The 18,568-nt window shown below is 45.0% G+C and overlaps 1 protein-coding gene and 1 long non-coding RNA gene across 5 annotated transcripts in view; one reads left to right on the forward strand and one right to left on the reverse strand.

Annotated features, from left to right (window-relative positions):
* ARMC2 (armadillo repeat containing 2) overlaps window positions 1-18,568 on the reverse strand; it is a 193,542-nt gene that overhangs the window by 172,341 nt on the left and 2,633 nt on the right. Inside the window, exon 1 of one of the 4 annotated variants that reach the window (XM_077289591.1) lies at window positions 2,939-3,265. The exons of 1 other annotated variant lie outside the window; for it this stretch is intronic. The gene's annotated coding sequence lies outside the window, so the exon portion shown is untranslated. Of the gene's footprint in view, window positions 1-2,801; window positions 3,266-18,568 lie in introns of those variants that run through there. 2 more of the 4 variants (XM_077289589.1, XM_077289587.1) reach the window with 2 other exon arrangements.
* LOC143807724 (uncharacterized) overlaps window positions 2,969-18,568 on the forward strand; it is a 30,221-nt gene continuing 14,621 nt past the window's right edge. The window contains exons 1-2 of the long non-coding RNA XR_013221783.1: window positions 2,969-3,067; window positions 10,077-10,155. This is a non-coding gene — a long non-coding RNA (uncharacterized LOC143807724). The remainder of the gene's footprint in view (window positions 3,068-10,076; window positions 10,156-18,568) is intronic.

Genomic DNA, 18,568 nt, shown 5'->3' on the forward strand with positions numbered 1-18,568 from the left:
ACCTGTGTTTCTGCCAGCCCTACAACCCCTGTGTCAGCGCCGGAAGGCCGTAAAGCAGAGCACAGCGGTGACGTCACCACTCTGCTTTAGGGCCGGCGCTTACAGTGCAGGGAAGCAGAACGCCGGGGAACGCGGCAGACACCGGAATGTAAATATGTAGTGTTTGGGGGTTTTTTACATTTAAACTGGTAACCAGGGTAAATATCGGGTTACTAAGTGCGGCCCTGCGCTTAGTAACCCGATGTTTACCCTGGTTACCCGGGGACTTTGGCATCGTTGGTCGCTGGAGAGCTGTCTGTGTGACAGCTCTCCAGCGACCACACAGCGACGCTGCAGCGATCGGCATCGTTGTCTAGATCGCTGCAGCATCGCTAAATGTGACGGTACCTTAAGTGTCACATAGTCTGACAGTATATACACATCTTTTCTGAAACTCAACAGGGGCTGCAACACCATTAAGCAAGAGGCAACACTAAGGGTATGTTTCCACGTTCAGTTTTGCTTCAGGCTTTGGTCAGGATTTTATGCAGGTAAAATCCTGACCAAAACTGCACCTGAGGTCACTGGCAGGTCACCTGCGGTGTACCTGCGTGTTTTACTCATAGTAGCAACATGCTGCGTTTAGAAAAAACGCACAACGCATGCATTTTCGCGGCAAAAACGCATGCGTTTTTTAACGCATAGTGGAGTCTGGATTTCATGAAATCCCATCCACTATGCTGTAACATCTGGACGCTGCGTTTTTGACGCTGCGGAAAAACGCAGCGTCAAAAACGCAGCGTTTCCTGAACGTGGAAACATACCCTAACGAAACAACACCCTGAAGACCAAGGAGATCTCCAAACAAGTCAGGGACAAAGTTGTCGAGAAGTACAAGTCAGGGTTGGGTTATAAAAATATATCCCAATCTATGATGATCCCCGAAATATCATCAAATCCATTATTATCCAATGGAAAGAAGATGGTACAACAAACCTGCCAAGAGAGGGCCGCCAACCAAAACGCTCAGCTCAAGCAAGGAGGGCATAAATCCGAGAGGCAGCACACAGACAGAGATCAATGGTAACCCTCAGGCTAAGTGCACACGCTGCAGATTCCAATGCGGAACCGCTGCAGATTTCACTGCAGATTTATCGCGGTTTCTTTTGCGGTTTCCTCTGCGAGTTTTCACCTGCAGATTTCTATTGGCCCAGGTGGAAACCCGCAGCGGAATCCGCACAAAGAATTGACATGCTGCGGAAAATAAACCGTGGCGTTTCCGCGCGTTTTTTTCCGCATGTGCACTGCGGATTTCGTTTCCCATAGGTTTACATTGTACTGTAAACTCATGGGAAACCACTGCAGATCCGCAGCTGCGGAAACGCTGTGGATCCGCAGCAAAATCCGCAGCGTGTACACATACCCTGAAGGAGCTGCAGAGTTCCCAAGCAGAGACTGGAGTATTTTTCCATACAACCACAATAAGCCGCACACTCCATAAGTGGAATTTGTGGAAGAGTAGGCAGAAAAAAGCCTTTACTTACACACAAAAATTGTAAGGGCTTGTTCACACGATCCTTTTTTTGCTGCGGATTTTTCAGGTCCTGATTTTGCAAAACCGCAGTGCAAAACCTGCGGTGGTTTTCACTGCGGTTCTCTATCCTTTTTCTACTGCGGGTTTCCAGCTGCATTTTCCTATTGGTGCAGGTGGAAACCCGCTGCGGAATCCGCAGAAAGAATTGACATGGTACTTCTTTTTTTCCGCAGAAAATCAGCGCGGATTTTCCAGCGGAAAAAAGGAACGTGGGAACAGCGGTTTTTTTATTCCATAGGGTAACATTGTACTGTACCCTGCATGGAAAAAGGATGTGGATCCGCAGCAAAAACCGCATCGTGTGAACATAGCCTAAGTCTTGTTTTGAGTTTGCCAAAAGACGTGTGGGAGACTGCTCAAATGTATGGAGGAAGGTGCTGTGGTCAGATGAGACCAAAATTGAATTTTTTGGCCACTAAGGTAAACTATATGTCTGGTGGCAAACAAACACCGCTCATCACCCCAAGAACACCATCCTCACAGTGAAACATGGTGGTGGTATCATCATGCTTTGGGTATGTTTTTTTAGCAGCAGGTACGGGGAAAATGGTCCAAATCGGGAGGAAGATGGATGGTGCGAAATACAGGGATATTTTTGAGCAAAACATGTTTCAGTCTGTCAGTGATTTGAGACTGGGATCGAGGTTCACCTTCAATTGAAATTCCAGGTTGTAAGGTTACAAAACATGAAAACTGCCAAGGGGTGAATACTTTTGCAAGCCGCTGTACCTCTATTACCCTTTTTCTGATTTTCTTCAACTCAACTGAGTCATAAAGGGGCTGGTCTACATGCCCCCCTTGTCTCTATATGCCCTCATGTGGTATGTGGAGATAATGGTACAACTGAGCAAGTGGCTGCCCCCAATCCTGTGGGGCATGTGTACCACTACACACTGTTATGGGGGGCACCTGTGTCCGGCTAACAGTTATGGGGACACCTGGCTCACGCCCTTACCCAGACACATATGGATCACACTGGGCACATGATTTCTAAATGTCTGCATGTAATAGGTTTACACAGCAAGTTAGTGAGTGGTCACTGTGCCTCAGTAGCCGCCACACCTGAGGAGCAGCACAGACTACAGCAGATAATGGGAGCGGTCACCATGGTAACGAGCAGCAACACTTCCGCTCACTGTGCAGGATGAGCACTAGAGCTATAGTTGCTGCTGACACGTGCACGTGAAAACCGGGAATAAGACCGAGCAACAGGAAAGGCCAAACTCACCGCTCACCTCTCCCTCCGGCTCCGTGCAGAAAGATGACCGAGAACTAAACAACCTGTGCCGCCGCCGAACCCTCAGCCGGACAGTACTGCGCATGCTCTCTGGAAGAGTGGGGCGGAGTCTGCTGTGTTGTTGTTACCTGTTGTGATTACTGTGCTGAGGTGGAAGGCGGTGATTGACAGCAGGTGTGAGAAGGCTCACTCACTGGCTTGGCCGCAAAGCGCTGATGCCGCAAACTCTGTGCCTGAAAGCCATGTGAAGAGGTGAGGTGAAGGGGAGTGCGGCTGCTTCTTATTCCTCTCCCTTTGGGTAGGGGTGTGTTGTGCCAGGGACAGTGTGCCCCAATAGCCAGGGGGCTACACCAGATACATGCTGCTTTGGAATTGGCAAAATGGCGCAGGTTTGCTGCACATGCCAGTCTTGGCATTGCAGATGTTGGGATCTTCACATGGCGTTTGTCGGCTTAAATTTCTGGCTGTTTTTGTTTTTAATGCAGTTAATTGAGTTATCAGTTAGGCTACGTTCACATTTGCGGTGTGCGCCGCAGCGTCGCCGCCGCAACGCACAGCGCAAATGTGAACACATGCACAACGCAGCTTTTTGCGCCGCATGCGTCCTTTTTTTCATTGATTTTGGACGCAGCAAAAATGCAACTTGCTGCGTCCTCCGCGACCCGACGCGGGCGCCGCAGGGACGCATGCGGCGCAAAAAGCAAGTGCACCGCATGTCCATGCGCCCCCATGTTAAATATAGGGGCGCATGATGCATGCGGCGCCGCTGCGGCGGGCGCCGCTAATGTGAACGTAGCCTTACGTTTGTAGCCTCACCCAAGCCTAAATTCCTCAAATTGCACCACATAGTGGGTTCAGATTGAAATGCATAGTAAGCTTTTTTGCAGAATTTTTAAAATGTTTTTTTCACAAAAAGATTCCCGGTGAACATACCATATGGGGCTGAATACACAGCAAATAAAAACGCACAAATTGTCCAATTTTTATTGCAGTTATTTTGGAATGGATTCTGGATATTTCACTGCAACAAAATTAAACTCGGCATCGCAGGTCAATGTAAGGTGTATGTTCACATGGAGTTTTGGGGTGTGAATTTTTTTGGTTGAAAAATCATTAACCCATTTACCCTCAAAACCTGTTTTCACCTTCATGACCAGGCCAAATGTTACAATTCTGACCAATGTCCCTTTATGAGGTTATAGCTTTGGAACGCTTCAAAGTATCCCACTGATTCTGAGAATTGTGTTTTCATGACATTATACATCATGATAGTGCTAAAATTTATTCAATATGACTTATTGCATTTATTTGTAAAAGTATTTGAAATTTGGTGAAATTTCACAATTTTCAAACTTTTAATTCCTATACCCATGCCTTATACCATACCATACCATACCATATCATGTCACACAAAATGGTTAATAACATTTCCCAAATGTCTACTTTACATCAGCACATTTTTTTTAAACATCCTGGGCCATCCACCTCGCCCTGCCCAACAAGTGGAAGATATTGAGTGCACTGATGCCCAACCACTTGTTCAGTTGGATGATGAGTATGTGGGAGGGTTAGTGCACACGGTCAGTGGAACACGGCAGCACAACTCTAAGGCTACGTTCACACGATCCGTTTTTCACTGCGGATTTTTCCGGTCCTTTTTCGGGGAAATCCGCAGTGGAAAACGGCGGTGCTTCTCTCGGCGGATTTGTGTCCTTTTTCTTCTGCGGATTCCACTGCGGGTTTCCAACTGCAGTTTCCTATTGGTGCTGTTGGAAACCCGCAGCGGAATCCGCTGAAAGAATTGACATGGTACTTCTTTTTTCCGTTGGCAAATCCGCGCGGATTTTCCAGCGAAAAAAAGGATCGTCGGCACAGCGGGTTTTGTTTTCCATAGGGTAACATTGTACTGTACCCTGCATGGAAAACGGCTGCGGATCCGTAGCTGCAATTCCGCTACGGATCCGCAGCAAAAAACGGATCGTGTGAACGTAGCCTAATGATGAAACACATGCCAACTGCTGCATCTTTTTTGCAGTGTGCAAACCAGCAAGCAGGGCAAGGGAGATGACTGGGTGGAAGATGATGCTGGGGATGTTTTAGACCCCACATGGAGCAAAGGCCATCCTAGTGACGTGCACAGTTCGGAAGAAGAGTAGGTGGTCACGTTGCCCCAGCAGCACAGCGGAAGAGGGAGCAGGGTATAAAAGCACAGCGGGCAGCCCCTAGCCAGGATGTCGGCTGCTACTGGCCACCGCACTGAGGAAATGAGAACAACACAGCCAGCTCAAAGGCTCGTGGCATTTCTTTAAACGATGTGCTGATGACAAGACATGGGTGGTTTGCACACTGTGCCATCAGAGCCTGAAGGGAGGCATAAATCTTCAGAACCTTAGCACCACCTGCATGATGAGGCATCTGAATTCCAAGCACAAGATGGACTGGAGTGCACACCTAAAAAAACAGGAAAGATCTGAGCCTCTCCTGCCGTGGTCTCTGCCACTTCCTCCCTCTGAAGATCAAAAGGGTCACCTCCCCGCAAAGAGAGGATGTGACAGTACCACTACCACCACCAGCAGTGTCACTGAGTATATACACACTGTCCCATGGTAGTGTTCAGTTCTCCATCCCAAAAACCCTCAAGAGAAAGAGGAAATACACCCTACCCACCTACGAGCCACGTCCCTGAATGACAGCATTTGCAAATTACTGACTTAAGAAGTGCTGCCATTCTGGTTGGTGGATATGGACAATTTTAAAAGAAACTGATGGTGGTTGTCCCGCAGTACATAATTCACAGCCGCCTCCCATTACTTTTCAGGCGAGCCATCCCTGCCTTGCACACTCATGTTGCTGCCCAAAACAGGTGTGCACTGAGCAACTCCTATCAGTGGCAATGTCCACATTACCACCGATTCATGGACCAGTAAGCACGGCCAAGAACTTTACATCACCCTAACTGCCTACTGGGTAAATGTAGTGGCAGTTAGGCCTGAGGAGGAAGGCGTTCTAGTACATGCCGTACCACCACCGAAGATTGTCAGACGTTGCTCTGTCCAGTTGCCTCTTCCTCCTACCCCGCTTCCTTCTTCGCCTCCTCATCTAGTCACAGTAAGATCTGCACCACCAACTTCAGCACAGGCAGGGGGAAGCGACAGCAGCCTATTCTGAAACTGATCTATTTGGTGACAAATCCCACACTGTGCAGTAGCTGTGGACGGGGATCAAGCAGCAGGCAGATGATTGGTTCCGGTGAACCTCAAGCACGGCCTGGCAATGTGCTATAATGGGTGAAACCTAGTAGTACCTCTGGGTCTACCCAGTTTGATGCACATAGGTGCTACTGAAAGTGCGGGCAGTGTGCGTGATTTCGGCGTTCTTACCCTGCATGCCTTTTGCCTTCCTGCTCACCAGCTGATATGCAACGAACCAACAAGGTGAAACTCCACCTTGCATATGCTGGAGAGACTGAGCAGCAGCAGGCAATAGTGGAGTTTCATCTGTAGCACACCTGGCTGAGTCGTTCTGCGGAACAACACCACTTTGCCACCAATAAGTGGACCCTCTGTGTGTGCCTTGGAGTGTTTGAAGCATCACAACAAGAACATGGCAGGCGCTGATGACGCCATCATGAGCCTTACTATACCACTTCTATGCCTGCTGAAAAAAAACCACCAGGTGATGATGGATGAGGTGGTGGCGCAGGAGGAAGAGGAGCCGCAATCACAGACAGGCGCATCTGCCTGTCCACAGCCAACGTGGCGAAGTTAACATTTACTAAAATAAACCAGATTTGGATCCCACAATGCCTTTGACTGCCTAGACAACTATACCAGCCGCACCCAGCCAATGTTCAACTCTATTTGCTATTTGTTTAGTTTTGAGGCCTCTCCAAATAAAAAAAACATTGTTAGCTACCTCATCTTCTGCCTGTTCCACGTACACCACCATGTTCAGCTTCACCTATGGTGAGTGGTTGTAGATGACAAGGAAAAAGCTAATATATTAAACACCTTCTTCACGGTATTTATGTTGGAAAATAAAACGCTAGGTGAAATGCCGAGAGACAAAGAAAACCCTATATTAAGCGTCACCAATCTAACCCAAGAAGAGGTGCGAAACCAGCTAAAGATTAAAATAGATAAATCTCTGGGTCCGGATGACATACACCCACGAGTACTAAGAGAACTAAGTAATGTAATAGACAAGCCATTATTTCTTATATTTAGGGACTCTATAGCGACGGGGTCTGTTCCACAGGATTGGCGTATAGCAAATGTGGTACCAATATTTAAAAAGGGCTCTAAAAGTGAACCTGGAAATTATAGGCCAGTAAGTCTAACCTCTATTGGTAAAATGTTTGAAGGGTTTCTGAGGGATGTTATTTTGGATTATCTCAATGAGAATAACTGTTTAACTCCATATCAGCAAGGGTTTAAGAGGAATCGCTCCTGTCAAGCCAATCCAATCAGTTTTTATGAAGAGGTAAGCTATAGACTGGACCAAGGTGAGTCATTGGACGTGGTATATCTTGATTTTCCAAAGCGTTGATACCGTGCCACACAAGAGGTTGGTACACTAAATGAGAATGCTGGGTCTGGGGGAAAATGTGTGCAAATGAGTAAGTAACTGGCTTAGTGATAGAAAACAGAGGGTGGTTATAAATGGTATATTCTCTAATTGGGTCGCTGTGACCAGTGGGGTACCACAGGGGTCGGTGTTGGGACCTATTCTCTTCAACATATTTATTAACGATTTGGTAGAAAGTTTGCACAGTAAAATATCAATAGTTGCAGATGATACAAAACTATGTAAAGCAGTCAATACAAGAGAGTATTCTGCTACAGATGAATCTGGATAAGTTGGAAACTTGGGCCAAGTGGTGGCAGATGTGGTTTAACAATGATAAATGTAAGGTTATACACATGGGAAGAAGGAATCAATATCACCATTACACACTGAACGGGGAAACCATTGGGTAAATCTGACATGGAGAAGGACTTGGGGATCCTAGTTAATGATAAACTTACCTGGAGCAGCCAAGGCAAACGGGATCATGGGGTGCATTAAAAGAGGTCTGGATACACATGATGAGAGCATTATACTGCCTCTGTACAAATCCCTGGTTAGACCGCACATGGAGTACTGTGTGCAGTTCTGGGCACCGGTGCTTAGAAAGGATATAATGGAACTAGAGCGAGTACATAAGAGGGCAACAAAATTAATAAAGGGGGTGGGGGACTACAATACTCAGAGAGATTAGCAAAATTAATATTATTTAGTCTAGAAAAAAGGCGACCGAGGGGTGATCTAATAATCATGTATAAGTATATAAGGGGACAACACAAATATCTCTCCGAGGATCTGTTTATACGAAGGAAGGTGACGGTCACAAGGCAGCATTCTCTGCATCTGGAGGAGAGAAGGTTTTTCCACCAACATAGAAGAGGATTCTTTACTGTTAGGGCAGTGAGAATCTGGAATTGCTTGCCTGAGGAGGTGATGAATGCAAACTCAGTCGAGGGGTTCAAGAGAGGCCTGGAGTGTAACAATATTGTATCTTACAGTTATTAGGTTCTTTAGAAGGATGTAGATCTGGGGATTTATTCTGACGGAATATAGGCTGAGCTGGATGGACAAATGTCTTTTTTCGGCCTTGCTAACTATGTATGTTACCTACTTCACTTCATCCTCTGCCTCCTGGGTCTACATTATTATTTTTTTTTGTAGGCAATTCTATGTTCTTTTAAAGGGGTTTTCCCACTAACAAAGTTAATTTTAATCAATAGATCTTAGAGTAATTGGAGCGATGGCGTCTCTGCATGCTTGCTCCCTACTCCGGCAGGGATGCAGACTCATTCACCTCGGCAACGCACCTCCTCCTCCTTTCTCTACTGCCTGGGGTCTGTGCACTGCTCGCAGATCCCTGGGCACTGAGCTTAGGGTGCATGCTTGCTCCTGGTCTCTTAAAGGGACAACATGCACGGCAGGCAGTAGCGTAGCTACCGGGAGGGGGGTCCACCTGGAGCTACACCACTGTAACTATCGAATTGATCTCCCTGATATGCCACTCGGCCGCTATGGGGGCCCCTGAGCAGGCGGAGTGCCCAATGCTAGCAAAGGCCCCCGCACACCCACCATTGCAAGCTCAACTGTATTGGCTAGATGCCGATACAGCTGACCGCATTGACAAGAATGGGAGTGTTAGACTCCCTCTCCCATCATCCCCCTCTAAGCATCTGATATCACCGACGCAGACACGAAAAGGGGTCGCGATGACGTCACTACTCGGCTCCCACTGTCCGGAGATATGCGGGCACTCAGAGCAGCAGAGGAAAGAGGAGGAGAGGTGAGTATTGTATGTATTTATTTTTTTGGGGGGTGCATTATACTATAGAGTCTGCCTATGGGGGTGCCTTATGCTATATAGAGTCTGCCTATGGGGGGTGCATTATATTATATAGAGTGGCTATGGGAGGTGCCTTATACTATTTAGAGTCTGCCTATGGGGGGTGTATTACACTATATAGAGTTTGCCTGTGGGGGGCTGAATTTACTATAGAGAGCCTGCCTATGGGAGTCTGCATTATACTATAGAGTAGGCCTATGGGGGCTGCAATATACTATATATAGTCTGCATATGGGGAGTGTATTATACTATATGGCGGCCTGTGGGAAGTACATTATACTATGGGGAGTGCATTATACTATACTGAGAACAATCTGGTGCATTATACTATAGGCAGGCTATCTAGGGGCCCATCATACAGTGTGGAGATAACTGTGATGGAGCTATCATACAGTGTTGGAGCCATCAGTTTGGGGGATAGTAAGGGGTCAGTATATATACAGTGAGGAGGCATTATACTGTGTATAAGAGAGCATCATTCTGTGTATAGGGGAGCTGTACAGGGGGAGACTCTGGTCCTTATTAAATGTAAAACGGGCCCTTATTGTTATAAGGGAACTCCAGTTACTGTGACTGTCAAAGGGGCACACAGAGGGCATTACTTTCTATGGGACAAAATGTGGGCACTGTTTTTCTAGGGCACTTGCACAGGACATTACTATATTATTGAGGTTTGTTTTTCCATCGAGAGGACACACAGTGCCACAGAGAAGGTGCAGTAATAGGGACACATACGGCAGCAGCGGCTCAGCATTGGGGTATCAGCAGGATAAGGAGTTTGTGCAGACTTGGAATAGTTCCATTGGAGATGGTGCTGAAAATGTGAGAAGTGAAATGTGTCTTTGTTTCATTCTCTGCAGTCGAGTCCTTGCTGGAAGAAGTCATGTCGGTCTGGGCCAGATTGAAAAGTGAATGATTCCATCAAAAAGAACATCCTCTGTAAGTCACCAGGTACAACTGTGCTGTAATCACTTACATGTTCCGTAGGGCTAGTATCTACCACTGACCATATGGCGGTAATATCACAGTGTATAGTATTGTATAGAGATTATTTACAGTAATAGTGCGGTCATCTGCTGATTAGGGTGCGTCACCCAGTTGTAATCAAGTTTACCTAGTTATGAGACCACTCAGAAGTTTCGCCCACTCCCCAGGAACCAAAACCCTAGCTACGCCTCTGAAGCCGGGAGGCACTTAATATTTAACGCACCTCCACCTGTTATGTCAGTAGTCTGCACGATCACTAGTTCTCAGGTCCCCAGTACTTGCCAGTCAGTTTACCTGTCGTGTACCAGTCTGACCGTACTTGTCGTGTCTTCCTGTATTCCAGCCGTGCCCACCAGCACCTGCCTGCTTGCATATCTGCCATGCCCATCACCTGCCTTTATATCAGTCGTGCACGCCTACATATCAGCCATGTGTGCTAACTCCTGCCTTTCTGTACATCAGCCGCGTCCTCCAGCACCAGCCTGCCTGCCTGCATATCAGCCGTACCGGCCTGCCTGTATAGCAGCCATGTCTACCAGTACCTGCCTGCCTGTATACCAGCCGTGTCTGCCATACCTGCCTGCACCTGCTGTTACAGCTTCCTGACACTTTGGCGGTCAGCTGCCGTGAATCCGATGCCTGTCTTAGGCTATGTGCTCACGTTCAGGATTACTTGCAGAAATTTCCTGAGCAAAACCGGACATTTTCTGCAAGAAATCCGCATGTTTTTTTGCACGTTTTTGACACGTTTTTTTCCAGAGCTTCCCAATGCATTAAATAGCGGGAAAAACGCGAAAAAGCTGCAAAATTAATGAACATGCTGCGTTTTTTACCGTGATGTGCTTTTTTCGCGGAACAAAATGCATCATGTGCACAAAAATTGTGGAATGCATTCTAAATGACGGGATGCATAATGTATGCTTAGTCATGCCCCTCCAGGCTCTCCTCCATCTTCGGCACAGTGGTTCCACCACCCAAACTACGACAATAATATTAAATTCCGCAATTGGATGTGTTTACAAAAAATGTTCCTGTAGTAACATGGTCTGATCATACCACATCTCCTGGGCAGGGGAGGAAACAAAAAAGGGGATACAGACAGGACAACATTGGATCACAAATGATTCTTTCCCATCCCCACGCCAGTGCCATAGAGACCGATTTAAAAAAAAGAAAACATTGCAGAGCATTAGATCAGTGATCTGCTAGTTGGATGTTGATGTCCCATCCTGGGACAATGTAATAAACTAAAAAAAAGTTGATTACAATTGTAAAAATATATTTAAAAAAAAAAATCGCAAAATAAGGAACAAAAAAAAAGAAAAATATTAATCCAATAAATACATTTATTTATGTTAAAAACTACACATTTTGAGGGTCACAATGTATCCGCCAGGATGGGCATAGAAGCGTAATTAAACCCACTGGAGTGCATTGCAGTCACATGCATAGCTCTGGCTGCAGTGCAAAATATAAGTAAGTGTGGACCTGGTCAAGATATTTGACCAAGGCAAAGTTAAGGAAAACCTATTAAGGGCTTTTATTTTTGGAGCGAACCACTGGATGGTAATGGGGCGGTTCGGTTCCACCAGGCCTGGTCTTACAAGTGGCCCATGGCCATAGATTCCATTTAAAAACCCTTCAGCAAAGGGTTGGGTGTGTCATTCTTGGCTTGCAAACTGCAGAGCAGATGGCTCTACAAGGGTCTGTCTGTGTGACGTAACACGGAGCCAAGCGAAACTAAAAGGCCTGGCATCCCTCAGTGTGACACGGTGGTGCAGTCGCCCACAGCAACCGGTCTCAGATACGGACTGTCTTGATTCCCGGTTGCGATCCGGAGGATACCATTTGTTTTCCGCTTGTGAGTACGTTGGACATTAAACTCACTTTGTTTTGAACTTTCCTGTGGTCACTGCCTGTCTGTCACACTGCACCAACCCCGCTGCACTACAGGCAGTGCAGATCTATTTTCTCTCATGCCGATTCAGCATGAGAAAACAATCGCAGCGTGCTGCAAGTGCATCCGATAATCGGATCACACGCACCAATCTATGGGAGCGCGTGAAACATCGGGCTGCACTCAGATATCATCTGAGTGCAGTCTAACATCCACGAACAAAGACAATAGAGAAGATGGAGAAATTAAGTTCTCCCTCTCCACACATGTACTGTGATTATCTCATGTGAGAGAATCAGATCACAGTAACATGACACGCGTGACAGAGTTTGAGCCAAGTGTCATTAGTATAATCGTCCCGGTTCTCTCATGCGAGATCCCAGCCTCTGAGGCTCTGTGCACATGATGCGGATTTTGCTGCGGATCCGCAGCAGTTTCCCATGAGTTTACAGTACAATGTAAACCTATGGGAAACAGAAAACGCAGTGCCCATGCTGCGGAAAAAAATGAGCGGAAACGCAGCGGTTTACATTCTGCAGCATGTCAATTCTTTGTGCGGAATCCGCAGCGGTTTTACACCTGCTCCATAATAGAAAACCGCAGGTGTAAAACCGCAGTGGAATCTGCACAAAAACCACGGTAAATCCGCAGTAAATCTGCAATAAATCCGCAGGAAAAACGCAGTGTTTTTGCCCTGCGGATTTATCAAATCCGCTGTGGAAAAATCCGCAGTGGACCATTCTACGTGTGCACATACCCTGACAGTGTCCAGCACCACGCATATGGTCGTATATCCTGGAAAATCCATTTTATAAATTACTCAGCTACTCACATTATTCACTTGTATTGAGCAAGGAAACACGTCTAGTTGGAATGTGGCTGAAAGTATACATATCACATACTTGCATTCACATGACTTTGGAATCTCAGCAGTGACTTGTCATTCACAGACAGGAGGGAGGTGGTGGGGAATCACAGATAGAGAGGAAATTACCCATTGTACTGTCTGACCTCTGTTCACCAAAATCTAATTAGTAATTACCAGAAAATTTCAAATGGTGATTAACAAATAACCAAAAAGCAGATTTATTCACCAAAGGTATCAATGTAATCAGTATCACAGCGCCATTACAGTCTTTACTTAAAAAAATGTGCTGTCAGGATCTCTTTAATGATTGTACTGTGAGCATTGAAGTGCAATTGACCTGTCTAAACAAGCCACTAAATGATTGACAGTCGTTTAACAGCCTCAATTGGCCAGTGTAAATGTGCCCTAAATATGGCAGCTGTCGCCCACCATGTCTATTTTTTCATATAACACTGCTGCTCTGTCAAAACCTAATGTAAAATAAAAACAATAATCAGTTATGAACAACTAAGATCTTTTACTTTTTAGGCTACATGCACACGTTGCAGAATTGCCGCGGAAATTTCCACGGCAATTCCACAACTGCCACGGGTATATCGCATGCGGAATTGGCATGCGTATTCCCGCTAAGCACTAGCGTTTTGCAAGCGTAATTAGCTTGCAGAATGCTTGCGTTTTCCAAGCGATCTGTAGCATTGCTTGGAAAACTGTTTGACAGGTTGGTCACACTTGTCAACCATAGTGTTTAACAAGTGTGACCAGCTTTTTACTATTGATGCTGCCTATGCAGCATCAATAGTAAAAAGATCTAATGTTAAAAATAGTAAAAAAAATAATTAAAAAATGGTTATTCTCACCTTCCGACGGCCCGATCTCCTCAGCGGTGCACACAGCGGCTTCCGTTCCAAGGGATGCTGTGTGCGAAGGACCTGGGATGATGTCACGGTCACGTGACTGCGACATCATCCCAGGTCCTTCGCACACAGCATTCCTGGGAACAGAAGCCGCCGCGTGCACCGCTGAGAGGCGGGAAGACTCCGGGGGCCATCAGAAGGTAAGTATATCACTATTTTTTATTTTAATTCTTTTTTTTTAACAGTGATATGGCACCCAATCTGTGGAGGAGAGTCTCCTCTCCTTCACCCTGGGTACCATCCGCACATGATCCGCTTACTTCCCGCATGGTGGGCATAGCCCCATGCAGGAAGTAAGCGGATCAATGCATTCCTATGTGTGCGGAATCCCCGCGATTCCGCAAATTAATGAACATGCTGTTTTTTTCTGGAGTGCGTTTCTGCTCAGGAAAAAAACGCAGCATGTGCATACAAAATGCGGATTGCATTCTTTTAATAGGATGCTTAATGTGAGCGCTTTTTTTCGTGGTTTTATAGCAAAAAAAAGCGAAAAAAACGTGAAAAATCCGGAACGTGTGCACACAGCCTTAAGGTGTTGCAGAAATGCACTGTCATGACTCAGATGTCGGATGACCTGGGACCAGAGCCCCTTCCCCGTTCCTAATGCTAGGGGGCGCCCTAGCTTGCCCTGTTCCCCGGGTTACTTCTGAAGGTGAAGATGCCGGGCCACATACCTTTCTTTATCTCCTGAGTCTGTCCTTCGTTTGTTTCCTTCCCCCACCCAGGGAAGAGGGGAGCAGCTGTGCAGTGCAGTACACTAACCAGACAAGGCAACACAAACAGGGGCAATGGAAAAATACCAGGCATACAAATATTCACTTACATATAACAGAGGTATGCACCGGGGAGTGGAGGATGGGGAAAAAACAAAGAAGGGGATGGAAAGGGAGTTATCACACTTACTAAACCAAGCAACAGTCACTGATGAACCCACCAAATGCCTTCTTGTATAACCAACAAACAACTATCCTCCCAGCCATGCAGCATAAGCTAACTCTGACAATGTGTCTCAGTCAGGACCCAGATTATATAGGGGATAGGAGGGGCTAACAGTGCTCAGCTCAGAGCCAAGACTCCCAGAGCTCCCAACATGGCTGATTAATCCCTGTACTGCCAAAAGAAATTGAAACCATTTAAAAGGTGAAGTGCTTTTTTCAGCGCAGGAGTAGGAGCCATCAAACACTGCAGTCTTCTGGCTCTTCTCTGTCGTGGTAACCCCGTAACATGGACTGAACGGTGGCTCAGTAGTTAACACTGCAGCCTTGCAGCGCTCGGGTCTTGGGTTCAAATCCCACCAAGGACAACATCTGCAAGGAGTTTATATGTTCTTCCCATGTTTGGTGGGTTTCCACTGGGTTGTCCAGTTTCCTCTCCCTTCCACAGAAATACTGATAGAGAATTTAGACTGTGAGCCCCATTGGGGACAGTGATGATAATCTCTGTAAAGCGCTGCGGAATATGATTGTGCTATGTAAGCAATGCATAATAAATAATAATAATAAATGTCTGTGACACCTACATGCGCCTATTTCATGCTTGCAGCAGTCAGTGTACGTGCTGCGAAATCTGCCACAGAAACAGAAATTAATGCTTTGGATCAACTATGTGTGAATTTACTGGGAAGACAATGCAAAATGTAATATAAATGTGCCCTTCCGCAATTTCCAAAGGAAAATCCAGAAAAGAATTTAGAGGTAAATAATAAAAAATGGATTTGTCTGGTGTAATAAAATAATGGTAAGGATGGGGTAACATGAGCGTTTATTCTCTTATCCGAGAGAATCCGGCCGATTATTCAAATCACTCGCTGCTCAGACTCCGATCAGTGTGTGATCATAGCGCGGTCTGATTCCCTCGGATGAGAAGATGGAGAAAGAAATGTCTTCTCCATTCTGTCAGTCTGTGGAAATCGGACCGCACTCAGATGGTTTCCTCGCACTCTTTGACTACTTGGTCGAGTGCGATGCGAATATCAGATGAAACTCATGCATGCTGGGATTTTTTTTTCCCCCGGGCCCGCTCTGTATGGGGAATAAATCGGGCATATGCATTTCCCCATCAAATAACATGGCTACCAGTGCTATCCGTCATGACGACAAATAGCACTCTGATTACAGTCCCTGTGTGAGCCATAATAATGATGAGAAACATGTCCAGATACTTTTAATATATAAACTGTCCATTAAAGTGAAGTATACAGTATTAAAAACTAACACTTTTGGACACAAGTTATGAGAAACCGTCCTCTACCTCTTGTTGCTTCACCATGCAGCTGTACGCAGGAGAAGAAATATGCAAACGTGTTTGATTTTAATATTTGCAGCATTTCTCTTTGTTGCGGGCAACATTAACCTTTAATGTGGGCTATCTCTGCAAGACGCGGGCACAGATAATACTGACTGTCTCAGAGCTGTGATCACAGAGGTCATGTCATGGGAGGGTAATTTTGTGGGAGGTTATTGTAGCAGGACTACTAGATCTGGGTCAGTGAATAAGATGTATGCTTGGTTACTTATGTTCACCACTTGAATAATTCAGTATGACATGATTTCACTCTTTGTTTGTATTATTACGAACCTTTTTTTCTACTTTTTGGGCAACAGACAACACTGCTTGCATCATTTGGCTGAGATTTAAATAGCTATACATAACATGCTTCTCCTGGATACACAGCACCCAATGGCCATCACGTCAGCTGCTCGCTACCTATCATCTCAGCTAAGCCACTACTTCTCAGCCAGTAGCAGGAGCAGCCTGAAATCAGACACAGACCAATGGCTTTGCTGTCACTAAGGGAGGGAAATACAGAGAACTATTGAAGGTCTGTGCTATGTGTCAGAGCTTTTTATTGTAGAGCTGTGAATTTGCTTTTTGTGCTGATTTCACAAAAGAATAGCCAAATCTGTTTTTGAACTCCTTCACGCTTAGAAAAGACAGACCTCTGCACGGTTAAGCCAAAATAAAACACTTAGAACAAATTATACTAAAGCTCAGTTTTCAAAATGACGGATTTCTGCTTGGTTAACTATGTATTTTCCTCTTGTGAAAAAGGTTACATGTTAACATTCCGACTTAGATCACAGATCACAAAAATGTGCGTTTGCATCTACAGCCCTAACGTTAGATACGTCTGAAAGTAATGAGCAAGTGAAGGAGATGAGAATATTATGGAGAAAATAATCCTACAGGACTCTAAGGGCTCACGCACAAGTCTGTGGATCTCGGTCCGATGAAGGACAACTGGGCACGGGCTGGCCATGAGTCTTAGACCGGAGCATGACTGCTTCATATATGTCTATGAGGTTGTCATGCTTGGGGCTGGAGACCCGCGCCCAGTCTGTGCACTGTTGTCCTTGATTGGACCGAGATCCACGAGCCCTAAGTCCTACAGAATAATAGGTGTCATGCCAGCACTGCTCGTATTTTGCAACAAAGCAATAACCTCAGTTATAAAGACCTTATTGGTGGCATTTGTCAAAGCTTTGTTATTAGTAATCTAGTATTGTCAGGAGTATTTTGCATAACTACTTTTCATATTCAGCGCTATGAAAACAGATGTGTAATTTTAGTGACTGGACATAAATGTGAAATTTACAAACTGAAACAAAAAGAATAAAAAATGAAGAACCGACCAAGACTTTTTAAATAGAAAATACCTTCGAGATAGAATTTCAAATACATGTCAGACGGTAGAATGACTTATGTACTAAGGAGTTAAACTGTTTTGGATGACGATATGCAAAAGCACATATTAGAAAATTAGGTGCATGGAAAATGTGACGACTGGGAGTTCAAAGCCTGGATATTAATTAAAATATAAGGAAAAGAACAGGGAGTATATTTTTAATCTGTTTTCACTTTTTACAATAATTCTTCCTAGTATATATATTTTTTTCTAAAATTTGCATACTATGTGATCATGGGTTTTAACTAGTTAACTGAAAGTCTTAATAATAAATATGCAAATTAGAAATTATGCCAATAGTACAAATATGTAGGGCTTGGTTTACATTTGTATTGTTTTTGTCACTGTTTTCTGCCTTTATACAAGTGAGCCAAACTAATTGGACGACTGATTCAGAATGTGTCCCTATTAGTGATGGGCGAATATACTCGTTGCTCGAGATTTCTCAATGTTGCAGACATTTCTCATAATTTGAAGACATAAAGTAATGTATTTACTAAGTTCATGCTAAATGTAATGGAACATCATCATCCTATTTGATTGGAAGGAAGATGGAATGCATGGGGTTAAATTATAAAGCGAATTTAAGATCTTGTCATCTTAGTACGGTGACTGTAAAATAAAACCTCTACGTTCACCCGATTAGAAACGGAGGAGGCAAATTGATCATTCCTTTTGATCCATACATCTACCAATATAAATGTGTGGGGTGATTGATTATGTATATTCAGTAATATGTTGAATATACTCTACTTTTGTGATGCATCTACATTACTGCTTTTATTCAGCTAACATACAGGCTGTGCTGGATATACATATTTTTAGAAATGGAAGTAAAAAATATGAGAAAAAAATGTGCTAGGCTTCCAAATTATATCTGATCTCAAACGCAGGGATAGGTGTAATGTTACCGAGTTGGTAAATCCAACTTTTCATAACCAGTAAATTAGAATTTACTGCCTCCCCACAAACCTATGGAGGCATCTAGAATGCAACAGGAA

The sequence above is a fragment of the Ranitomeya variabilis genome, chromosome 2, assembly GCF_051348905.1.
Source record: "Ranitomeya variabilis isolate aRanVar5 chromosome 2, aRanVar5.hap1, whole genome shotgun sequence".
Taxonomy (NCBI): domain Eukaryota; kingdom Metazoa; phylum Chordata; class Amphibia; order Anura; family Dendrobatidae; genus Ranitomeya; species Ranitomeya variabilis.